The sequence below is a fragment of the Rattus norvegicus genome, chromosome 6 (genome assembly GCF_036323735.1).
Source record: "Rattus norvegicus strain BN/NHsdMcwi chromosome 6, GRCr8, whole genome shotgun sequence".
Lineage (NCBI taxonomy): Eukaryota > Metazoa > Chordata > Mammalia > Rodentia > Muridae > Rattus > Rattus norvegicus.
Window position 1 is genome coordinate 14,460,039 of NC_086024.1, and position 24,039 is coordinate 14,484,077.

Sequence of the window (24,039 nt, forward strand, 5' to 3'; positions counted from 1 at the left end):
ACTGAGGTAGCTCACGGCCATGTGCTTGGGCAGAACATCATGACGGTGAGCTAGTCTTCCTCTCACAAGGTCAGGAAGCAGAGACAAGGACACTGCCCGGGACCTACTTCCTCCAGACAGGCCAACCTCCTAAAGTTTCACAGTCTCCCAAAACGGTGCACTAGCAGGAGACCAAGCATGCAACACATGAGGCCGATGGGGACATTTTACAATTAATTCATTGGCTCGCCCTCAGGCTCACTAGTGTCCTGTGAGTGGGCAGAGTAGGTTTCTCCAGCCAGCACTGGGAAAAGTGAATTCTACAGCAATGGACGTGAACTAACTTTGTTTCCCAGACTGGTACCAACATAGTCTTTCTATCGAGACTCACGGGTAGCTGCTGCCGCCGAGGGTAAGGGAAGCCTGGGGGTGTGATGCTAACCGTTGGACCTCACAAAGCAGAATTCTCCCTAGAGAGCCGGGTGTTCTCTTGTTTATATAACCTAGTGCCCTGGGCCTCACCTTAGAGGCCATTGTTTACCTCTGAAAGGGAAGATTATGGTGTATTTTAAAGACATAAATGCAAGGTCTCTTGAGGGTAGGCAGTGGCTTTGGGTGTAGGTCAGCAAGACAGAGAGCTGTTGCCAATTGCATTTAAACAACAGTCCAGAGCTTCCAGTCCCAGGTGTCCCCCTCGCGTGTCCTGGTGCCTCTTTAGGCCTCTGTAAACAGCCAATCGATTGAGTGTCAGAACTGTTTTCATAGCTGTCCCGCACACTGGGAGTATTAGATGAACAGACTTTTTATTTAGTTCCTGACAGGTAATTAAATTTTGCCTCTACATTGGTTTGCGATCCAGCCAAGAAGCCAGGAGTAGAATTCTGAATGGCCCTAGCTATTTTCTGGAATATTACAACTTAATTTTGCCTCTCAAATTGCAAGTAGAGATTTTGATACTGTGGGAAGTTTGACTCATGCTCAGGGCTCCAGGTTGGAGATTTCATTTTTCCAACAGGAGTCTGTTCTCTTTCTCAAACATGTAAAACCCCTCTTTCCACATTCTTTCCAGCCTGACCAACTGTGGGAAAAACTGAAAGTTACAGTTAAGAAAAACACCAACTGGCAAGAAAAGAAACCGGACACCTCCCCAAGACCTGTTTCTTTAGGAATCAGGATTTATTTTATAAGAGAAAGTTCTGGAATCCGTTCATTGCAAATAGTGCTAAGAGCTCCCAGGAATCTGAGCGTTTCTGTAAGGAGAATAGAGGACTGGGTGTGCAGAGAGCTACCTGCCTGACGGATGTGGCCCAGGTCATGGTGATAGATTTCCCTGTGCACCTGGACCACCACCCTACCCAGCGTGGTGGCAGCAGCTTGGTGGCCCTGCTCCTTCCTGGTACTGGGCCTGATCTTTCTCCTCACGGAAGAGCAAATGAAAGAAATTCTGAGGCCTGTGAGATGACTCAGTGGGTAAAGCCCACTCCAAGCCTGACAACCTGGGTTAAATCCCCGGGGCCCTCGTGGTAGAGGGGGACTTCTGCAAGTTGTCCTCCAACCAGATGAAGGCACGCATATGCACCTCTCCCGTGCACACCCAAAATAAATGTTAAGAAGTAAAAAGAACCAGAGGTTCTAGGTTCTAGGCACAGAGTTCCTTGAAGAGTCCCTTCCTAAGCTCTGTTGGAAGCAGGTCTAAGACATCTTTATGATCCTGTTTGACCAAAGGCCTGTGTTTCCACAGGGATGTCCAGGTTTAGCCTGTCTGTACTCTGGCTACTTTCAATCTTATGAGATGTACCGCCATCCTACCAGAAAGTTCCTAGCACCTCCTCTCTCAGAATATAGCTTCTCTGTCCTTCTTTCCTTCCGTCCTTCCGTCCTTCCTTCCTTCCTTCCTTCCTTCCTTCCTTCCTTCCTTCCTCCCTCCCTCCCTCCCTCCCTCCGTCCTTTCCCTCTCCCCCTCCCCGCCCCACCCATTCCTTCTTTCCTTCTCTTTCCTTTTAACAGCACAAAGCATCTCTAAGTATGCTTGCATTATCCAATCTATTCCTTGGGTCTCTCTTAAGCTACTTATATAAATTATTTTTCTTTTCATGCTGACTTATTATTTATCTCTTACACCACATCACCCTGGTTGGCTTAGAACTCACTATGTAGACCAGAGTGGCCTCTAACAGAGCTCTGCCTGCCTCTGACCCTCAAGTTCTGACTGAAGGTAAGCACCCACACCTGGCTACATGCTGTGTTTTGAGGACGTGCTCACTTCTGCCCTGCAATTGACTATTTTTCTCTTTAACCATATCCATCCCATGTAGAATTTATTTTATCCATTTTAAATTGTCATTAATTATATTTCCCCCCAAAGCTCTGGGTTTTCTTAATTTCGGTATTTGTCCCATCCTGATTTAATCTGTCTCTGATTTTTTTAAATGTCAATTTCCTTTTATCTCTTTACCCGAATGTACTTACTCGAATTGCTTTCTAAATTCTCTATTGTTTTTATTTCATTTGACATAAATGACTTTCTGGGGGCCAGTTTTCCTCACATTCTGGAATTTGTGTTTGCAAGCTTATTTTGAATGCAATTTCTCTCCCCACCCACTTATTCTCTCCTCCCTCTTTCCCTCCCTCCTTCCTTCCCTTTCCAACCTTGCCTTTACCTCTGCTGAGTGGTTTTGTAGGGGTCCTGTGGTCCAGGTGTCTCCTGCAGGCCTGGTGTTTATGGTGTGGGCTTTCCTAGCCTGATCCCGTGGTAGGCTGGGCCTGCGTCCTGTTTCAAGAATATGTTATTTCCCCGTCCTCTCCAGGTAGAGCAGAGCCTTCAGCTATAGTCTTCAGTACTGCTTCTGCCTCTTTCTCGAGTGGGGAAGCCTCAGAACAATTCCTCGCCTTTGAGATCGTGGGTTTGAACGGAACTTTCACCCCCGTGGGCCGCTTTCAGGGGTTGCTAACCTGCAAGAGTTCCCTGCTGTCTGTCCGCTAGGTTATCTTTCTATGTGGTGTGTTCTCAGTGGTATTTACCTGGGTTTCGAGCTCTTGGGCTCTATCCTTGTAACATTCTCCTATTTTACCTAAAGTCACTGTCTTTTACAGCACAGAGGGCTGCAGGCATGAGTAACGGCGTGTCGATGGGAAGCTCTGGATAACAGCTTTAAATCTCTGTGTGAAGAAGACATAGGAAAAAGAATTCTCATGTTCCCATCTCTTCAGGAGGTTCTGGGCACGGCGATTGGCCGGGGTTGCTGGAAAATGTCAGCGAGTACTTGGTTTGAAGGACAGAAGAGAAAAGGCATGTGGCTAAAACAGAAGAGGGACTCTGGAAACTTCATTGGTGGGAGGAGAAGGAAAGACTTTCAGATCTCACCCCTTGCTCCTCTGCCTCATGCTTCTTCACAACATCACGGACAAGGGCACGTCCACACTCAGAAGGGCTCTCCAGGGGAAGGACCCTACACATGCAGGTTTCTTCATTTCTGCAGTTCTGTTCTTCCATTAACAGCCTGAAGTCTGTCCCCCTGAGGTCCTGCCAAGGTACCACACAGTTCAGTCATTATTCCACTCGACACATGTAAAAGCTCAACCCCTGTCCTCTGCCGTTCTTTCTGAGCTCCGTCAGTACACTCAACCTGCCTGAGCATAGCTCATCCCACGGTTTCACCGATCTTCCCCAGAAGCAATATGGTTTGTCAGTCTGTTTCTCCTGCCTGGAGTTTTCTGGGGGTCTCTCAGAATGGGAACAGGACCCACTGTGCCCTCTTTCCTGCCCACTGAGGAAAGACCTGCTAAAACCAATAGCAGAGATCACTCAGCTCTTTGAAACCAGCATAGTCGGGGAGTTTTGGGGTTCAGAAACACCCCCTCTAGAGCAAACCCAGCTACAGTTCCAGGCCGAGTGGGCAAGGACTGAGAGGTGGCTTGGCCTTGTATTTGGAATGTGTGGAGTGGCATCGCCAGAATCCTGAAGTTCCACTTAGCCTTGGGGATGTGTGTGCGACGAGACCAGGGACAAATGCACACCACAGTGCATGTGCAGAGGTCAGAGGGCAACTGTTGGGAATCGGTGCTCTCCTTCTACCCTAAGTTCAGGTCGTCAGGATTGCACGGTGAGTGCTTTTACCCACTGGGCCGTCTTGCCAGCCCTTCCATAGGTAAGTCTCTCTGACTCGCAGAACTGTATCCAGAATCACACTGATTTGATCAGTGTGCACTGTGAATGTGTGTTGACATGTCACGTGAACCCCATACATCTCTTTGGTTATTGCACGTCAATTAGAAACAAAACCAGACCCAGGCCACCCTGCCATTGTGGCTCAGGTGACAGCAGACACCCAGGCCACCCCTGCCTTCCTGGAGAGGGTGGCAGGATACTACAAATGTGTGATGGAGAGATGGGAAAGACAGAAAGACGGAGCGGTGTGTGTCCTGTGGAGACGGGTGCAACGGGAGACATGACTGGACACAACAGCACTGAGGACCAGGCTGATGCAAACGGCTTACACTGCCACCGAAGGCCATGGTAATGTCCAGATTCATGCTGCCACCAAGGGCCACGTCTGGGTCTGAGATAGATACTCCTGCAGCTGGGATCTGTACTGACATCCGTGGCCCACTTCACCATCAAAGGCCCTGCAGATGTCTGAAGTCTGCACTGCAGCCGTGTTGATCTCCGTGGGCCCTGCTAGAGGGTGGGAGACACTGATCTCAGTGGCCTTTGCTGCCACCTGAGGCCGTGGTGAAGTGTAGACTAGGGCTGCTGCAGAAGGCCAAGCCTGGGTCTGGGGCCCTGCTGCAACCGTAGTCTTTGTTGGTGTTCGTGGCCTGTGTCAGCATCAAAACCATGTGGTTGTCCATGGTCTTCCCTGCCGCCTGAAGCCATGTTATCGTCTGTGAGCTGTGCTGTGGCCGAGGGCCATACTTCTGAGTGGCCTGCATTGCCACCTAAGGCCATGTGAAGGCCATGGGGCTGTCCGGCCCTTGCTGCCGCTGAGGGCCCATAGTTCTACTGTAGCTGGAGTCTGTGTTGATGTTCGTGTCTTGTGGACTGTGTATCCAAAGACCATGTGGATGTCTGTGGGCTGTAATGCTGCCGGGGGCCATATTGGTGTGAGTAGCCTGTGTTGCCACCTGAGGCCATGGTGATGCCTGTGGTCTGGGCTGCTTCCAAGGCCTTGTCTGTGGACTCCCTGCAGCCAGAGGCCATGTTTGTGGTCTGCACTGTCACCATAAACCATGTGGAATCCCATGATCCTTGTTCCTGCAGACTCAAGAGCAAGCGAGCTCCTTGTGCAGTGACATCAATGGCTGAAGACGCATACAGAGAGCAACATGGACAGCTTCTGTGATAACCCTATACTCTCCCAACAGTGACAAGGACGCCGACGTTACTCCCTGCAGGGCCACGGGAGGGAAGGAGACCACTGAGACACTGAGAGTCTGACCATGCCGCAGTGAGTATAAAGTTAGCAGAAACTGGACGTTTTTATTTAATTTTTTGGGGGAGGGGACAAGGGTAGGGGGCAAACATGAAAGGATGGGGAAATGAGTGCGGTCAGCATCCGTGATGTGAAATTCACAAAGAATCAATAAAAATATTATGCTGACAAAAATGTTGAAAAAAAAATATTATGCTGACAAAAATGTTGAAAAAAAAAAAAAACCCAACAGTTGGAAAGTTCTCAGATTTCGTTACCAATCAGATGCCCCAAGTTTAAATCCCAGTTCATCCACCACATACTATCAACTTACAATGTAATCTACAATTTCTCTGACTCTTTTTCCTTCCTGAGTCTTAATTCCTTTTGTGTAAAATGGATCTAATCCTGTTTGTGCGTGCGTGTGCGTGTGCATGTGCGTGTGTGCGTGTGTGCGTGTGTGTGCGCGCGCATGCGTGTGTATGGTTCACTTTTTCAAGTCTGCTACAAAGGGCAGATTACTTCACATTCGAAAAGTGCTTAACATACTGTGGGACACACCAACAGTAAACATTTATCCGATATTCTCTTCCCTTATTTCCTCTTCACCTTTCCTTCTTTTTTCTGTCCAGGGATGACAATGTTTCTTCACAGCCTTTTCCAATCAAACACGATCACTTAGAAATCACAAACAGTATACAGTAGTTGTCTTCATCACTACTAGGAGACATATATGAAATGTTTTTGGCTGATATTAGCTACCTTTCCTGCCCAGTGGAGACAACGCCTCAAGCCTGCCAACCTCCTCCAGAGGCCAGTGAGGGGACAGAAAGGCAGAGGTGGCTATGATATTCTCAAGAGGACAGAATTGGACATGAGGTTCAGAGTTTATCTAATAGGTCCTCTGAAATATGTAAAGCGATGTTCTGTGGGCCCGAGAAAATAACCCACCCCAGAAGTCAGCTCATGTATGGGCGTTTAAGACATCTAAGTCTGTTCTTTGCCCAACCATGATCTTGAGAAAAGATATTTGAGCTTCTCATCTCTGTCTCTCTCGGTCTCTTGATAGGTCACACTTTAGCCCAGGCTACTCTCAAAATCATCACCTTCCTTCCTTGAGCCTCCAAGTGTGGCATCACAGGTGTGTGCTGGCACCTTCACAGTGGGACTTTTCAAAGGTAAAAGGAGAAATGGATACAGGCAGGTGGGAGAGCCATTTTACAAGGCCTTCGATTCCACATGCAGAGAGCTTCTCGCAGAGTGGCAGTGGGCAGGCTTCAGGGTCTGTAAAACCCTCGAGCCAACCCTAAGAGTATCAGGAGGCCTAGGAGGAAGGCTGGAGACTTGGGGGCCAGTGGGGAGAGGACCAAAGAGACTTGCCAGGCAGTCTCCTGAAGTGGGAGCATTCCTTAGAGGGGTGCCAGGCTGATTCTTTATAGACTTTATAGAAGTGGCTGGTGCTGCCTTCTCTCTGGGGCTGGGGGTGCCGGTGCTGCCGAGTGCATCTGCAGATTTGCAAGCAAATGTGTGTGCTTTATAAACGGAGCGGATGCCTTATGTTTCTGATTGACGGACCATCAGTCTCACAGTTGTTAGGCAGTGATTGGCTTTCCAGCCCAGCTGCTCCAGCTGTGCCACACATGTTCCTTGTCTGAAGTTGGAGGGCTGGTGCTGTAAGTCGTGGAGAAGATCCTAATTGGAGTGATCCCTGAGAAATCAGCCATTGCGATGGCTAACGGCCATTAGTTTGGGGCTTTCCTTGGGGCGCTAAAGTACAAGCTCTCCCTTGGTAATTGCCACCCCCCAACTGGACTGCTGCCATTCTGAACTCACAATGATGCAGATGGGGCCAGGCCGAGTCTTAACTCCTGCATGCTTTGCTAAGCCAAAGCTCAATTTGTAAAAATACCTTATTTTAAAATTCAAAATTAGCACATGCTATTTTAAAAGGCCTTAAAAGACACAGAAAGGTGAAGGATGACTGTGAAAGTCAGCCACATTTTCATAACGCAAGGGTAATGATACCTTAAACGTTTGCTGCGGGTTTTCTTCTATTTTATTCTACGTGGGTGTGACCTAAATGTTTTCAAAGTTGAAAAATATACTTCAAACATAATCTTATATTTTGAATTTCATCTTTATTATCCGTGCCTTAAATAAAGATAAAACTGCTGACGAGGCAAATGATAAAGCCTCATGTGTATTCCAGGCAAGAACTGCTTAAGGACAACCTGGGTGCAGAGAAGGCCATGGAAGATAATGGAGACCTGGCACACTGAACAGTGTCACGGCTTATAGTAAGCCAGGCATATCATCTATGAGACTACTACAAATACCCACCCACCTGTTCCACACGTAATGCAGTCACACTGCGTAAGAGCATTGGGGACAATCATGTATGCAGTCACACTGTGGGAGAACATTGGGGACAACCAATGATGTATGCAGTCACACTGTGGGAGAGCATTGGGGACAACCAATCAAGTGTGCAGTCACACTGTGGGAGAGCATTGGGGACAATCGTATATGCAATCAAACTTCGTGAAAGCACTGGGGACAATCCTGTGCGCAGTCACACTGTGTAAGAGTATTGGGGACAATCATGTGATCAAGACTTAACTTGGAAAACACCCCAAGCTTGTCAGCTGCACACATCTGTACAATCTGGTTAATGAGAGACACTCCTCATTAATTAGAGTAGACGCCAGGGCTGCACATGCTCTTCCCTTCCCTGGGTTTGAACACCTTTCTGCCCGCAAGGAGGCTTGAGTCAGAAGCTCTGTGGAGTCTTTTTCCAGCGCTAATTAACTACTGCCATTTGATGCCTCAGAATGGGTTAGTCATGGGTCTCTAGATTCTAAACACCCTGGCAGAAAGCATCTGGTACTTCTCACGGTCCTTCCCATGTTGTCTATACAATGACTTTGGGGAGATTTTTCTCACACGCCTGGAACCAGAACAAACCACTTCAAAACTCCAAGGCTTGCTCGAGACATGGAGAGACTGTTTCAGAGGTGGGCATTTCCTGCCAGGGACACTGTCCTGGGTGGTGTGAAATTCAAACGGCCCCTCCAACTTGCAGACTTGAGTGCAGGGGTGAGGTGGCCTCTAGACGCTAACTTCTCCAGAGTTTTCTGTGGCTAGTGAGCCCAATCAACATCTAAGCCAGTGCTGGTTCACTTGTGACGTGTCTACACCTGCCGACCACCTAACCACAGTGCCAGAATCTGAAGCCACGTAGCACGTTTAGGGCATTCTAAGTTCTTCGGATCTCACCCGAGGGGAGGTAGGGGGGCGATAAAAATAAACACAAACAAAACTGCATCTAGGAGGAGCAAGCTGTGTCCACATCACGTGGCGCCCACCTTTAATCTCAGCATTGGGAGGAGGCAGAAGCAGGTGAATCTTGGTGAGTTCAAGACCAGTCTGGTCTATACAGTGAGTACGAAAACCATTTCTCCAAGTCAGAGCCAGTAAACGCCTTCCTGAGAAGTGGGACCTCAAACTTTGAACTCAAGCGAGTGTAAATGGCAGGTCCTACCTGCCCAAGTCCTGAGCGTGCTCAGGTGAGAGGAAAGGGCTGCCAAGTGTTAGAGAGGATGAAAAAGTACCCAAAAGTCAGCCTGGCCCTCGACCTGGGCCCAAGCCTGCAGCTGCCAGGGCGCAGGCGCATTTGAGGGATTCGTGGGCCCAGTTGCTCCAGGCTCCGCGCAGGCGCAGGTGAGGCCGTCCGCCCCAGCTCAGCTAACAAAGGCGGTGCGCCCAGGCGGCCTCCAGGAGGCCGGCCTCCTTTGAAGCGCACAGCCTGGATTATTTAATATAATGGAACAGTGCAACTCGACCCATCAGAGACATAAATTTCCAGGTGTTTTAAATTTGTTTGCCCCGTCAGAATGGTAAATGACGGACAGTAAAACTCGGCACAGGTCGTGGCTGTGGGAGCAGAGCCAGACTCAGGCTAAGCTGGGTCTGCTCTGGGGTGGGCCTGGTGGCCCAGGCAACTGGGGGTTCACCTGAGAGGCACCCGGGACCAGGCATTCTCCTAGACCGAAGCCTATGAAACCTGGTGAAGGGATTCTGCTTGCAGGCTGGGCACGGGTCCTGGGTCTTTATATCGTGGAGTCTCTGGCACCTAAATCTTACCCCAGACATCTGGGCAAAGCAGCCAACAGCCTCTCAGCCCCCCAGGTTAATTGAGGTGTGAGTGCCTGTAACACCCATAACGAGGTTTCTATTGCCCTTGCCAAGTTCAATTACGGGCGCATCTGCTTTCTAATTTTTCCAAGATGCCTCCCCCACTCCTCCCCTAACTACAAAGGGACACACTGCACAGTAGCCCTTCGCAGAAGGTAAAATATTCTCGTTGCTTTTTCCAGACTCTCCTTTTGAGATGTGTCGGCCTCCATAGCTGCCGAGGTTAGCTAGCTATTACCACGAGTGATTCTAAGAGGAATCAGATCCCTGGTCTCTCCCCACCCAAGGCCCTTCACCCTTTCCCCGTCAAAGTAATCAAGGATGTTGACTTTTTATGAGGTGGGCTCCCTGCCTGCTACTCAGAAGCCTACTGTGATCTGTCACTAGGGATGGAGAAGTCATTTCAAGGAACAGGAAGCATGGGCTCAGAGAGGTAGAAACCCCAGAAGTCAGTGTGAGGGAGGAGAGAAAGAGGGGAAGACCTACGTAGTACCAAGGTGATTGATCACCATTGCCTGCCTGGGTTTTACGGGCAGGGCCTTAAACGGGGAGGGCGCGGGGCCCAGCCTCCTCGGGACAGTTACATTTGCACTGACTGACATGCTGCTGGACCCTCATCACAAGTGAACATACAGATGTGTGTGTATCGGTGGGCTGCGGATTAGAACGCAGGGCTGTGAGGCATGGAAGACAGGGATTCCCATCCCCCACACCGTGAACTCACCCGCCATTGCCCTCTTGACCAGAATAGAGCACAAAGCCATGACTGAGAGGTGTTAGTAGAGCAACTGGTCATTAAGATCCAAAAAGGTTGAGGAGAGACAAATCCTCCTTGGATTCTAGGGGTGGGGGAGGTTTGAGGGAGTGTGGGGAGACAAAGGGAAAGGCTTGGTGCTTGAGGAATATGAGGACCAGTGAGAGGCCACATGACGGAGGTCACAATGGGCTAGAGTAGGACCCTGGCGTTCTCAGAAAGTTGCTGGTCCCTGGACTGCTGTGTTCTTCAGCCCCACAGTTGCTTCTTGTTGACAAGCCCCCAAGAGCAGGAGGGTGTTCGGGAGGTCAGTGTGTCCGGCTGATTTCAGAAAGCAGGAAGCAGCGATTAGCAGATCGATTAAGGTCCGGGCGGTCGTCGGGTTATAAAGAGTGACCGTTGACTGAAGAGAGACCCCGGAGAAGGCTGACCACCGCAGCTCTGCTAACCCGTGTGCTGACCATACGGCTCCTTGAGGCAATGTGAGAAATTCTAGGAGCTCTGCCCTGCCGATGACAGAAGTGACCGTAAGAAACCGAGGAGGCCACAAGTCAAACAAATAATTTGGTTGACAAATAGGAGTATATACAAGATCTTGATAAATGAATTTCCTAATAGTTCTCTGTTTATTGACATTAGCTCAGCTGGGTCATTAGCCCTGACATCGCCTATATATACCGTGTAGTGTGACATCTATTCAGCCTGTGGCAGGCAGCCTTGCACATTTCCCCTGCGTGTTTTATGTCTCTGAGTCTCCGGCTCTTGCCTGGGCCATGAGGCCTTGGTTCCAAGAAATTGTGCTGTGCTTACTGAGTGAAAAGTAAGGTCACAGAACTTCTTGGGGATGTGAATGGGAAAACGAGAGAAAATAGGAGAGCTTCCAGTACCCCTCCTTCATCCTTCCGCTCATGCTGGGAAGTGGGAGCTAGCTCTGTTCTCTCTTTCCGTTTCTGTAGACACTTCTCATCGTGTGTTGGGTCTCTATTGTTCCATGTCTCATACAAGTGCAGAAGGAGACACTGGGTGAGAATGCACACTGGAGGAATGGTCTCCAGGACGAGAGCATTCCTGAGGATCTCGGCCACGAGTTAGAGGGCTTCTACCTGAGATTACCTTGCATGCTTTGGGGGAGACTAAGCCTTGCTTCTAATGTCTTGAACTTGACAGGTTTGCCCTGAGAAGGTGTGTAGTCAATCACCAACTGTTAGCCAGTGAAGCCAAGGAGACAGACTTCCTGACCTCGTTGGCAGATTGTGCAGGAGCGCTGTGGTCCCAGGCCAAGATTCCTCCCTGGGGTAGCCTCATGCAGAGCATTAGCAACATAGGAGAAAGCAAACACAGAAGGGTTGAAGTTGTAAATGCCAGCTGCATTTTTATTGGTCATCTGCAACTTCAAAGGCTTCCCTCCTTTAAAGGAGCCCCAAACAGGTATCCAGTCAGCTCTCTGGGCTCCTAGCCTTGAATGCCTTATTGATTTTCAATGTGGCTTGACTCCCAGGTGGGCAGACTTCAAAATGGTGTGTATTTCCCCCTGCTGTCATGTTTCCATCCCCGTAGTCTCCATCCCCAGCATCTGGGCAGAGGGAAGGCAGTTCTGACTTTGGTTTCTCTCACTTTTCCCCTTGGACAGGATTTCAGAGGGCCAAGGGCTGCTTCTGTGGAGTCGAGTCTTAGGGGCTGTGTACGGAGCTGCACCAGATGCCCGCAGGTGTGAAGGACGAGATATAGTTCTTGCTCTCAAAGAGTTCAAACTAATCAGCCCATCAGGGGACCTGAGCGAGGCCACTGTCAATGCGTGGCCGGGATGGGGGTGGGGCCAGCTGCTGAGACCACTTCCCCAGCGAACACATACCGTTCAGAAAAGGACCTCAACTGACCAAGTGCTTACTGGGCTATTGTGTTCCATGCCACAGAGAGCATGGATACTTACTAGATGCCCACTCTAGGCTGGGTGTTCTGTTCAGTTCATATTTCATGGCAGCTTTACCGTAACTCCGTGGAAGTCCTATATGGCTTGGAAAAACCAGTTGCTCTTGGCTCCCTTTCCAGGGGAGGAAACTGGATTATGGGGCTTACTAACTTGTCCAAATTCATTGACCAAGTGAGCGAAGACGGACAGAGGCTGGGCTGTCCACGTTTCCCATGCCAGCCTGGGATCTGTGTGCCTGTCTGTATTGTAGAGAACAGTGGAGAAAGAAAAGGTGGCCATCTTGTTCATGGCAGGTCACCCATATTCATTCCTGTGGGACAAGTAAGCAAGGTGGGATGGCCTGTGGATATGACGGTAACAGCAGACACTTCCTAAACACCAGCGCTACCACAGACTACAGATTACAGAAGTATTTCACCAGGGTTAACTAATCCCCAATGGGAAACTGAGGCACAGAGGGCTCGGGCTACTCCAGGAAAGGAGCATGGCTGGGGGGAGGGGTCAGGTTGGAGACTCAGACGTTGGGTCTATCTTACAACACTTGGTTGAGTTTCAGATCTGCTAGAGAAAGGTACCAACAGTATGGATGACTGATGCCTTCTGACAGGAGCTCTGCCCCCTGCCTCGTCATATTTAACAGCTGTGAGGCCATGGCCAGGCTCTGGTGTCACCCCCTTTGATAGATGAGAAAGATAGAGGCAGCAGGTGAGAATCCAGAGTTATGCAGACCACACCCTCACAGGGCTTTCTCTAATATGAAAGGAGAGCCCTCGCTAGTCACAATAGCGAACAGATCTCTGAGTAGAAGAATTTTATCTGTGAACTCAGGGCACACTGGTCTATGTTAAGTCTCCTAGGCAGGCAGACTTCGTACCCTCTCTGTGCCCTGGCCACAGTGAATTGGGAAAGACTTTTTGCATATGAAAGAAAGAGGTAAGGGTAAGCTAGGTCTGATCCCCAGAGATCACCAGTGCCCTGCCACAGATGGGCCTTCTGCTCCGCAGACTGCCTGGCCCAACCACGCAAAAGGAGAGAGGCCTTTGAAGGCACAGACCACCAATAAAATCGCAGCTGGTACCAGGAGCTCCCAGGGCTCCAGGCGTGAGATTTTACACCATGAGGGGCTAAGCCAATGCTGACAGGGTTGGAATGTGCCCTGGGCTCCCCTTTCTTGTGCAAAGAGTCACTAGGGTGCCTCCAACCCTGCCTCCTCTGTCACCCAATCAATCAAGGTTGCAGTCAAAGCCCATTAGTTACCACAGTGAGGTGAGAAGAACAGTTCACAATGGGGCTCTAGACCTAAGGCCCATTCCCGTGCAGGACAGGGCCATGCTAAAGGCAGTAGGCAAGTCCAGGGTGGGCTGTGAGGGGCTGCCAGGCAATGAGGCCAGGAGAAGGGGACAGAGTGGGCATGGGTGTGGCTCATATGTGGCAGGCTGGGTGTGGTGGTGCATGCCTGTGATGCCAGCCACTAGGGGATAGAGGTCAAAAGATTCTGAGTTTGAGGCAGCCTGGGCTACATAGTAAGACCTTATCTCAAAGGGATAGAGGAGGCTGAGAAGGTAGCTCAGTAGTTAAAGCGTCTGGCACACAAGTGCAGGGATCAGAGTTCAGATCCCCGGGAACTCACGTAAATGCCAAGCGTGCATGGTGTCCCACCCATAATCCCTGCCTTGGAAAGCAGAGATCTCCAGAGCGAGCTAGTCAGTAAAACCTACCACGTTGCCAAGTTCTGGGTTTGACTGAGAGGCCCATGTGACAACCAACATGAGAAAGGCCTTAATGGACAGGGAGCAGTAAATTACTAAGTATGACTAATTGGACAGCGAGGCAGACATCTTTAAATCTAAGTTTAAAAAACATACATGGACAGGGGAAACTTGTTTCCTTTGAAGTAGTTACCTCGCCAAGTCAGCATTGCCCGGGACTTGTGAGCTTTGCACGAAGCTCTGCCTTGTTCCCCTGGTGTGCTGGTCAGTAAAGCCCCGTTACTGCTCTCTTAAATGTTAAAGACACAGTCAGTGGGACTCCCTGATTTTAGAAGAGAGATCGTAAGCTGCCTGAGGTTGGAGCATCTGGGGAGATGCTCAACGTGTGGGAATCATTTCATTTTATTTACTGAATCCTAAAGGAAGGTGAAGTCGATCTTGCATTAGGTTGGCTGACCTGGGAGAGCAGAGGGCAGGAGTGTGGTGTTACACTGATCTCTTTCCTGAAGCCTGAGATAAATGGGGGTGGAAGTTCATTCGACTTGGAACCTGGCTGGATTGCAAAACAGCCAACCACTTCTGTTCCCAAAACTGAAGCGCAGGGTTGGTGGTATTTAAGTAGCTGTTGACTTAGCAAAGGCTTGGACTTGGGTTCTGCCACAATGGCGGTGAGCCCACAGGGGAGGAGGGCTTTGAGGGCTTCCTTCCCACCTACAGCTAGTTTCAGGTGGCTGAAGGCAATTGCTGCTAATCCGAGAGCATTGGCAGAGGCCAGCAGCCAGCACCTTCGGGAACAGTCTGTGGGTTTGAGGCTTATGAATATGTGAGAACTTTAGGTGTGGGGATCCTTTCCTTGTAGAACTGGGATTCAAACCGAGGACCTTGTGAATGCTGGTCAAGCGCTTTAACCACTGAGCTACACCCCAGCTCTATATGAACTTCAGTGGTAGTTTTTTGTCTTGTCTTATACATGGGGTGGCCCAAAGGTGAAACATTTCAAATGTATTTTTAAAAATAATTAGCAGAAGGAACTGTTACCCTGGCCTTAAAATAATCATCTTAAGTCTTGAATTCTTGCCTGGGCATCTGATGCTGCATCGGAGGAAGGACCCTGCGAAACTGGGCAGTGCTCTCCACTGACCACTCAGACGTAGCCAGGAAAGACAGTGCACGTGGGTGAGGGTCCCAAAGGCGTGAGCAGCTTTGAGTAAAGATTTTGGAAACAAAATAGTAGAGTTTTCTCCTAGGGACATCCAATTGCACATTTACTCACTTGCTGTGGACTTAGATTATACTGTGTGCGTCATCGTACATACTGCTTTTGATATCCTGCTTTTCAAACCTAACAGTGAGGAGCCTCTCTTGCTTGAATGCTCTCTCCAACACAGGGCTAGAGAATGGGTGGTATTTCACCAAATGGGTCTCATAAATCTGGACATTAGAACCATTTTTCCCTTTTTTAAAAATTCAGGTTTTTGGCAGTTTCTCACACACACACACACACACACACACACACACACACACACACACACACACACACTATAATTTGAATAGACATACCCCGGGGTAACCTTTCTCACCCACCTGGCAGCCCTACAGACCCCCTTTTAATTTCATGGCTTGCTTTTATGTGCTCTATGTGCAGTGTCTTGTGTGGATAGGCGTGTCCATCCTGAAATCAGCTGTGCCACACAGCTTGAAGATGTTCCAGAAGGTTTGTCCGCAGTCTCCAGGTCTTGCCATCCTTCTATCATTTTCTGTGATGTCCCCCGGGTCCCGTTTAGGACAGGCCTCTCGGCAGCCATATATTCTCTGCATTTGACCAGTTAGGACTCTGTTTTAACAACGTCATCCAGTGCGGAACGAAGCGTCGCTGGCCAGAGTAAATGTTTGGAAGGCAGATTGGTGAGTATTTAGCTTACAGCCAGTAGTTCTATCCGAGGGCTTATAACATCCTCAGCCACAGGTCTGTTCTGGTTACAGTGCCAGGTGCGTATTTCTTCCTATGGAGAGGACCTCTAACCCAGTGAGAGAGCGGTTGGTTGCACCTTGCCTGGCAGGTCCACAGCGTAGCACTCGGCATCCACAGCTGGCCAAGATGGCTGACCCCTTTTCTCTGCTAGCATCCGTGGCTCCATGAATGCTAGCCAGCAGAAAGGAGGCCTCCGTCTTAGCTCTAGACTGATTCATCCGTACGTTCATTCCAAATGTGTGTCGTCAAAATAGGTCTTACCATCCAGTTCTGGTGGATGATCCGAGAGTCGTGACAATAGCCTTCATTGTTCTGAAAAGCTCTGGGTGTGTGCTGGGGGTGCTCTCTGGGCAGGAACTCACCGGAAGCTATCCCACCCTCGGCACAGGGATTCTGACACCAGACTCTGAGGGCAGCACTGTCCATTCATACCTATGTTTAGAGGTTTTTAAAAATTAATTAAATCTCGTGGTTGCCGCATAATTTAGTATGTTTCTATTTGGTTTTTCCCTGTGTCTTAAGTGTCGGTTGACATCACCGTTCTTGTTTAACCCTTTCCAGCCCCAGTATATCCTCACTCTACTCTCATTCACATGTGTTCTCCCGACCTTCCCTCAGGCACTGCCACCCATGGCTCTTTCCCCATGGCTCTTTCCTAGCTCCGTGGCTTTTTGTTGCAAATAGTCGGCTAGTCAGAGGTTTCTGTGATGTGATAGTTTCCCTCCTGCTGTTCACAAGGTTCTGACTGGCCGGCCATCTTTGAATAAGCCCATTTTCCCCACTGCTTCTGTGTGCCAAGCCAGCTGTCACTCATTTTCATCCCAAGATGGGTGGGCTCAGACCTGCCCTGCTTCATTTCCTGGAGCTCCTCAAACGTTGGTTTCTCACATGTCCCCTTTGCCTCACGAGAAGATGGGGTAGTTTTTCCCGTCCAGACTCTGCCTTCATCATCTCTTGCTCGACAGGAGCCTATGGGTAACCAATTATCACTGGGCTGCCATGGAGCTTGAGCCTCATTTCCAAGATGGCCCAGTGGGTCCATCTCCCTCCCTCGGAGGTCCCAACTTGTCTGTCAGGGAAGGTACACAGAAAAAGGGGAACCTGGGGCCTGAGCACACAGGGCAGCAGGACTTGACAGTCATAGGCATCCACAGACAACTAGCACAGCCCCTTCTTCAAGGAACAGTTACCCCTGACCTCAGGGTCACTCTGACCCCAGAGACCCTCTATTTTCACCAGGCAAGCTTTCTGATGTCAGAGACATCCTTGTTCTTTGCAGATATTTAAAAAGTGCAATAACAACAACAACAATAATAAAGAGTCATGTGGCTTAACAACAACAACAATAATAATAAAGAGTCATGTGGCTTCCAAGAAAGGAGTAAGGAACCCACATGGATATTCGGGCTAAACATGTCTACTTCTCTCTGATGTGTTTGCCTCAGGGTTGAGGTCTCTTAAATGTGCAGTTGTTGTTAAAAATGATCTTAAAGTTTAGCTACTCAGTTATGTCTCACGTATTCACAGTGGCTGAAGTTATTTACATATGAAATGTTCTAGAACTTCCTTTCACATTTCCCATTCACTACACAGTTGGGTGGCTCCGTAATGTAGAGTATTTCTTCCACAGTTTTACAAATGTATCAGAAGAAAGGTGTACAAAGTTTTACAAATGTATCAGAAGAAAGAGGTTTCTGTGACGTGATAGTTTCCCTGTAAGCAGTGTGGAAGACCATTACATGGAGGTTATCTGCCGCTGGCCAATTCCCACAAAGACCAACTGAATAAGCAAATATAGGTTATATATACTAAGATACCTGTGATTGAATTCTCTGACCCTGTCCTCTAACCTCTCTATGTGTGCTGATATGCCCCTCCCATGAAACAAACAAATTAAAATGTAATAAGCATACTTCAGATAGCTACAGTGCTCTCTCAGACATGGTCCCTTTGACAATTGTGGTAAAGTTTCCCCAGCATCGGCCCTTGGCTGTCCCTTGGAGTCCTGTGGTACCTCACAGTTACAAGTTAGCAGGAGGTCCTCACCGGACCCTTAGGTGAGGATTTGCCAGCTAATGAATGCCCCACGCTGATGAGCATCATCAGCTGAGATCTGAACCCACACTACACACAGAGTGATGCTCTTCTCAGGAAATGAATAATTTATTTATTTTCAATATAAAGTTTAAACATGTTAATGTACCTCCCAACACGTTACCTGGTTCAGAAAAGTGCAGGGAATCCACAGTGTGCAAAAGCCAAGTGCCTCTGGGACCCACCCAGCCTCCTGCAGGGAGCCAGCCTCCCACTCCCCCGGTGCCAAAGGAAAGACAGAGAAAATGAAAGGTAGGGAAAATGGCATCTAAGTCATGCTCAGGTACAGCTTTGTTGCTGTCCACAGAAGTTACCCCAGATGCCGCTGAGTGTGAAGGACGGATGCTGTACACTTCCTAGGGATGAGGAAAATAAAAGCCCGTTTCAAATAGGCTAAAGTGTTGGTGGCACACTCTGAGGCTCTGTCTTGGTAAGAATCATAAAGATAGGTTACTGTTGGAAAGTGAGTGCCTGCTGTATTCTCTTAAGTGTTGACGCCTTTAAGGTTGCACTGCTGTAAGAGTCCCTTCCTGGGCTCACTCCTTTCTCTCACCTGGGTCTCATCCACTGCCATTCATGGGGCAGATTTCCTAGTAGTCGGTCTGGGGCTCACTTTTGCTGGTCATGAGTGTATTGTCTACACGCAGAACTCCCATTAGCCAACCTCACACACTGCTGTGAGACTAGAAGTCCAGGCTGCATCCAAACAGCAGCCGTGTGGGAGTGTGTGCGTGCGTGCCTGCATGGGTGTGGGAGTGTGTGTGTGTGTGTATGTGTGTGTGTGCGCGCGCGCACGTGTGTGTACCTGCATGGGTGAGGGAGTGTGTGCGTGTGTGCCTGCATGGGTGTGGGAGTGTGTGTGTGTGTGTGTGTGTGTGTGTGTGTGTGTGTGTGTGTGCCTGCATGGGTGAGGGCCTGCACCTTGCTTAGGTGTGAGGACCTGTGCTGGGAGAGAAGTCATCACTATAGAGATTGGATGTTTTTTGTATCAGTTTCCCTAGACAGTATATGGGTAGGTGAGATCACCTGTTCCCGTCCTTCACAAGTAAGATTCTTTGATTTCTTTGTCACTACCCCCAGGCCCTAAGGCAGCTCTGTCTTAGTCTAGTACCTCACGGGGCTTGCTCCTGAGCTGTTTTCATTCTCAGGAAAGCAGGCCACCTCGACATGTTGGAACTCTCATCTCTGAGCAGAGAGAAAAAAGCAATTAGACACACTTTCCTCAACTTGGACTTAGACATTAAAACGTGTATCTGTTCCAGTAATACACATGCGCACTGCCGCCTTGCCTTTCCGCGCACACTGGCTGGTGTGGTCCAGGGCGTCTGCTTCTTTGTCAACCCAGGTTCCGGTTTCAAGACCTGCATTTCCTGTTGCCTGTCAAGGTGTCTGTGTGGCTTTGTCAGAGCTTTGCAGTGAGCCTGTCTGACCTGTGCCACTTCTGGCCCTCACTGTCCCCGCCTTTTAGCGTGTTACAGCATCATGTTACAGCATCGTGTTCTGATGGTTTAGGTGTGCAGCCCTGACATTCTTGTTGGGCTCCTCTCTGTCTCTTACCTTTATGTCTAACCAGCCTCTGTGTCTTTAACCATTTCCTGATCTCATCCTCCAACCCCTCCCTGCCTTCCTGTTTTTACATCTGTGTGTGTGTGTGTGTATGTGTGTGTGTGTGTGTTTTCCTGTGTGCTTGGGTGTGCCCATGTGTGTGCCCACGCCTGTGTGAGGTCAGAGGTCAATCTTGGCGTAACCTTGTCTTCCATTTGTTTCTCACTGCTTCCGCCAGACTAGCTAGCTTTCAAGAATTCTTCTGTCTCTGTCCCCACTCGTCCTGGTAGGAGTGCTAGAACTGTAGACATAGGCTGCCGTGTCCTGCTTCCCTCTTGCCTTTTTATCTGCCATGCCAATGGAATAATTGCTACTACTCAGCCGGTTACCCCTCCCTACTCAGTAACCACCCCGAGATGTTGGTCTTCATCGCCAAGTTGACTAGATTTAGAATCACTTAGGGGGTACAGGTCTAAGTGCATCTGTGGTGTTTTCAGATAAATTCAACGCTGTACGGAAGTGCGCTGTGTGGGCAGCAGCAGCCAATGGGCTAGGACCTGGGAATCAGCATTCATCTGTTTCTTGACTGTGCGACTGCCTGGATACAACCAAGTGTGTCTCTCTCAGGTATTTTTCTCAGTGTGGAAGCAATGGATCCGCACTAACGCCTGACTCTCACCCATCCCTCCCCGCTCACAGCCTGCCACCAGGCACGACTACCCTGGGTTTGGAGGACATCTTCCCACTGGTGCTCCAGTCCACCCACCCAGTGTCACTGTCTCATGCTTATCCCAGGTGACTCTATGCTGCTCCAAATGCCTCCGGCCTGTCTGTTCCTGTCCGGGTCACCCCCTCCCAGAGTGTCCAGCAGAGCCCTCATCCACTTGGCCAGCTTCATATACATTTGCTGAGTTGAGCTTGCTCCCACCTGGCCGTCGGCCAGGCTGAGAGTTGGAGAAATTAAACAGCTTACTCCAGGTGGGAAACTACGCCCGCAGCCCCCAACACATAATGCGACCTTTCTTTCCATTTCTTCAAGATTAACCGGATAGCTGGAAGTCCCACTGGCCATCGGACACGTGTTCATTAGGTGCTAACTAGGTGTCAGGCACTGGGTACTGGGATGCGGTGGTGACCGAGACAGCCACAGACCAGCTCTCCTTGGAAACTGAGCTCAGTGGTGGAAAACAAATCTAAATGAATGGTAATTAGGTGCTTCTAGGGGAGACTGCAGGGGTGTTAGGCTGGTACAGCATAGAAAAAGGCCATCTGACCTGGACTAAAAGCTTTCCTGAGGATCTACTATTCAAAAATGCCTGTGGGAGAGAACCAAGAAAGGAACGGTTTTCAGGCCCTGGGAATAGCAGTTTAAATGCCCCAGAGCAGGAAATACCAGAGAAGGAAAGAAGGCCTAGGGGTTGTAACAAGAAACAAGGGGGCCTATGGTCATGTGTAATGGCAGACCTAGAGGCAGGAGACCCATGAAGAAGTGACAAACAAGAGGTGGGGGGACAAATGGGGAGATACCTGCAGTCCTCAGAGAGGAGAAGTCCTGAGGTGAGAGGACAGAGGAGGAAAGAGGAGGCACCCACCCACTCCTGCCTTCTTCCAGGACGGCACTTTGCGGTATGAGCTCATACCAGGAAGTTCAAAGCTAAGTGCCACACCCTTCTCTGGACGATAGTTTGGAAAGACAAGGTCCAGAAGACAAGTGTGCATGCAAAACCTGCATAGAGCCTGGAGGCCTGGCCTCACCCCTGCCCTGCTCCTGCACACACTGTGTGGCCTGCCAGGGGACTTGAGTCCTTTTCCTGTTTTTCATTTCCTGACTCATATAGTGGAGTTGGCAGGGCCCCATAGAGGGTTCCAGGAAAACCCGTTTGAAGGGGGTTCTAGACATCCACTGAAGAACGACTGTTAATTATCCTCTGGTCCTTGATGTTGTCACCTGAGATGAGGTCTGTGTGTGCACAAGAATGCTAAGAGAGAGGTCAGTCAGCAGTAGGAGGGAGTTGTTGCAGACCGGCCCTAGCAAGGTGGACGGACGGGCCCTGCGAGCAGCTAAGAGCGCAGTCAGTACTCATTGGATTAAGAGTGTAGAAAAGCAAACGTGTTCGAATCTTAAACACATCATAATTTTAAGCATCCACAAGTGTTTAAAAAGTGTTAGCTGCTATGAGCACATACATCCATTTACTAGTTAAACATTATAACCTGTTTCTTTTCTAAACACATGGGCAGGAGAACAGAGCACGGTTAACATGTTAAACACACTGACATGTTTACAATGTGTTGCAAGAAGGTGTTTAACTTTTTGTGCTCCAAAGCTAAACACTTCGGAATTAGACGGTTGGCTAATTCCGCCTCCATCCAGCCCATGCCGCCTGGTCCCCTCGGCTTTGGGCTGAGCACCTTTGAGGAGCGGGCCATCCCTGCAGAGTAGGCTATCCCTGTGATGAGCGGCCTTCCGCAGGAGCAGATGGAAAGACTTACTGCACAGGAACAGACGAACAAACGGAAAGACTTGCTGCAGAACCCCGGGGACCGTGCAGTGTTTCAGAAAGCGCATCTTAAGAAGACTCGCTGCGCTCCAGGCCTTTGTTGAGCGAGTGAGAGCAGTTTCTGCTGTCTAGAGTTAGTTCCTTTCTGCCGGTAGCGCTTTTGCAGAGGCCTCGGACAAGTGCCAGCTCAGCTATGGTGTCTCCTACACACCAGCTCACACCTTCACAAAGAAATAGAACCCCAGAGAAAGGGTAGAAAACAAAGTGCGTGCGTGCGTGCGTGCGTGCGTGCGTGCGTGCGTTTGTGCGTGTGTGCGTGCGTGCATTTGTGCGTGTGTGTAGGGAGAAGGGTGTCCAGTGAATCTTTTCTCCTACGGTTGCTGTAACAAGTTATATTTGGTGCCTCACGAAAGGTGTTCTTCTACTGTTGTGAGGTCCGAAGTCCTAAATGGTAACAGTCCAGCTTTCCCTAGGGCTGATTCCTTCTAGAAGCTCTGGAAATAGCGAGTGCCTTTTGGTTCCCCAGTTCCCAGAAGCTATCTTGTGGCCCCTTTGTTCTTAAGTATCAGCAGTGACCACTCAGTCTTTTCACACCTCCTTTGACCTTTTCTCTTGCTTCCAACTTTTACTTACCAGCACCTTTGTGATGATTATGGGCTTACCCGGGGGATCTACTGGTGCTTTTGCTGAGTAATACAGCATAGTCATGGCTTTTAGGTGCTGTCTGTGCCTGTTCCAGGCAGTTGGACTGACAAGATAGGAGTCACGCTCAGATGCCAAGAACACACCGTGGCTGTGCTGTGGGGGAGCCTGAAGATGGCTGCAGGCATTTCTGAAGCCTTCTCCAAAGTTCTGGAGCTCTAGGTCATTGGTTCTCTACCTTCTTTTTTTAATGTGCATTGGTGTTTTGCCTGCATGTATGTTTGTGTGAAGGTTTCAGATCTTGGAATTACAGACAGTTGCAAACTGCCATGTGGGTGCTGGGAATTGGACCTGGGTCCTCTGGAAGAGCAGTCAGATGCTCTTAACTGCTGAGCCATCTCTCCAACCCTCCTTTCTCAACCTTCTTAATACTGCTACCTTTCATATATTTCCTCATGTGGTGGTAACCCCCCAACCACAAAATTATTTTGGTTGCTACTTCATACCTGAAATTTTGCTACTGTTATGAATGGAAATATCTGTTTTCTGATGGTCTCGGGTAACCCCTGTGAAAGGCAACCCACAGGTTGAGAAGCACTGCCCTAGCGGTCAGCTGGCCTCCCGGAATAAGAGCTATCTGAGGGGTCTAGCTCCTCAATCATGGGGCCTGCTTTCAAGTGCTAGGAATTTCGAGGTTTTAGAGACTCGGATGTAGATATTGGTGAGAGGCATTACTCTGCATACCATGAGCTATTGCAGAGAGAAAGAGGAAGAAAAAGAATAGGACAAAGTATTACACCAAGTTACCCTCATCTGAAGTCCGATTGCACCTAAGATAAAAGATCTCAGACAATTACCCAATGGTCTGGGAAAGGGACTGCTTGATGACTCTAGAGGCCATTTAGAGACTCCACAATGCTGCTGTCCTAAATCCCACTGCCTCAGTTAAGACACGAGGACACAGAAGGCGTTTGCAGTTCTCAGAACCCACCATTGCATACTGGACTTTGCGAAGCCGAGAAGCCTCAGCTACTATAACTAAGGACTACATGCAAGGTCGCAAACGAGGAAGGTCATTTTTCATTCCTCGCCGTCACACAGGCCAGCGGGCAGGGCTGCTGGGAAGACACTGACATGCCCAGGTGTGCGCCTTAGCCTGCCATCGCTGTGACAGGATAGATGATACTGCATAACGGGGGAGTGATTTAATCTAGCTCACAGTTTCAGACATTTCAGTCTGAGACCATCTGGCCCCATTGCTTTTTACCTGAGGTGGGGTAGAACATCATGGTGACAAGGACATAGGAC

At 49.4% G+C, this 24,039-nt stretch overlaps 1 long non-coding RNA gene across 6 annotated transcripts in view; it reads right to left on the bottom strand.

The window, feature by feature from the left end:
- LOC102551210 (uncharacterized) overlaps nucleotides 1-24,039 on the bottom strand; it is a 28,392-nt gene that overhangs the window by 1,077 nt on the left and 3,276 nt on the right. For 4 of the 6 annotated variants that reach the window (XR_010052459.1, XR_010052461.1, XR_010052460.1 and 1 more), the window contains exons 3-5: nucleotides 3,344-3,502; nucleotides 3,001-3,138; nucleotides 2,640-2,749 (exon numbers count right to left, since the gene is read on the bottom strand). The exons of 1 other annotated variant lie outside the window; for it this stretch is intronic. This is a non-coding gene — a long non-coding RNA (uncharacterized LOC102551210). Of the gene's footprint in view, nucleotides 1-2,639; nucleotides 2,750-3,000; nucleotides 3,139-3,343; nucleotides 3,503-10,360; nucleotides 10,845-24,039 lie in introns of those variants that run through there. One more of the 6 variants, XR_010052462.1, reaches the window with a different exon arrangement.